Source organism: Chrysochloris asiatica, unplaced genomic scaffold (assembly GCF_000296735.1).
Source record: "Chrysochloris asiatica unplaced genomic scaffold, ChrAsi1.0 scaffold00240, whole genome shotgun sequence".
NCBI lineage: Eukaryota > Metazoa > Chordata > Mammalia > Afrosoricida > Chrysochloridae > Chrysochloris > Chrysochloris asiatica.
This window is the reverse complement of record NW_006408758.1, coordinates 4,396,254-4,397,421: the sequence shown is the minus strand read 5'-3', so window position 1 is coordinate 4,397,421 and position 1,168 is coordinate 4,396,254.

Here is a 1,168-nt window from a genome sequence, read left to right as displayed (position 1 = left end):
GGTCAGAGAAAAAGAGGATGATAACAAGATAATCTCTATGTGAGTAGTAGGTGCAAGTTTTGTAAATGTTTTAATGATATCTACCAAATGGAATTTTAGGTATAGCTCAATGATAAATCTAAACAGTAGTTTATATTCCAGGATTCTCATATATAGTAACAGACATTTAGAAGTAATATTTAGATATATCCAGAATAGTAAGTTAACCTTTTATCACTTTCCTATTTATAAGACTTTAAGTTAGCATTTTACACATTTTTGATTATATTGTTCAATGAAAATTAACATGTAGTTAAAGGAAAATATTGTTGTTGTTGTTGCCATTGAGCCTATATAGAGTTTCCAAGGAGTGGCTGGTGAGCTTGAACTGGCATCCTTGAGGTTCAAACTAATCTTGAAGTCCAACATGTTAACCCGTAGTATCACACCAGGACTCCTTAAGGAAAATAATCACCTTGTGTGGCTCTGTAGGTTAATGCACCAGACTGCAAAGCTGTTTGATTTACAAGGTTGGTGGTTCAAGTTCACTAGCGGCTCCTCAGAAACCCTAAACAGGGTTGCTATGGGTCAGAAATGACTCCACAACACTTAACAACAATAGAACATGCATTTACTTTAAAATGATCCTCCCATCATATATTAGAAATGCCTTGAGTATTATATTTTCAATTATTGTATTTTAAATGTAGAATATAAATTCATACTTTTAAAATATATTGAATGTTAACACTGGCAATAAGTATATTCCAATTAAAACTACAACTAGATAGAATGATAAGTATTTTGAAATTAGGTTTTTTTAAAACTTTTTGTTGTTGTTGTCAGGTGCCATCGAGTCGGAACCGACGCATAGCAACACCATGCACAGCAGACGACATAATGTCCGATCCTGGACCAATTTCACTACTGCTGCCACACTTGAGTCCATTAATGCTGCCCCCTGGCCAATCTATCTCATTGGAGGTCTTCCTTTTTTTCTCCAACCGTCCTCCATCTTACCAAGCATAATATCCTTCTCCAGTGACTGTTCCCTCCTGACAACATGTCCAAAGTATGAGATATGAAGCTTAGTCATCTTGGCCTCCAAGGAGCACTCTGGCTGCACTTGTTCCAAAACAGATCTATTGGTTCTTTTGGCAGCACATGGCACTTTTAGTATTCTCCTCCA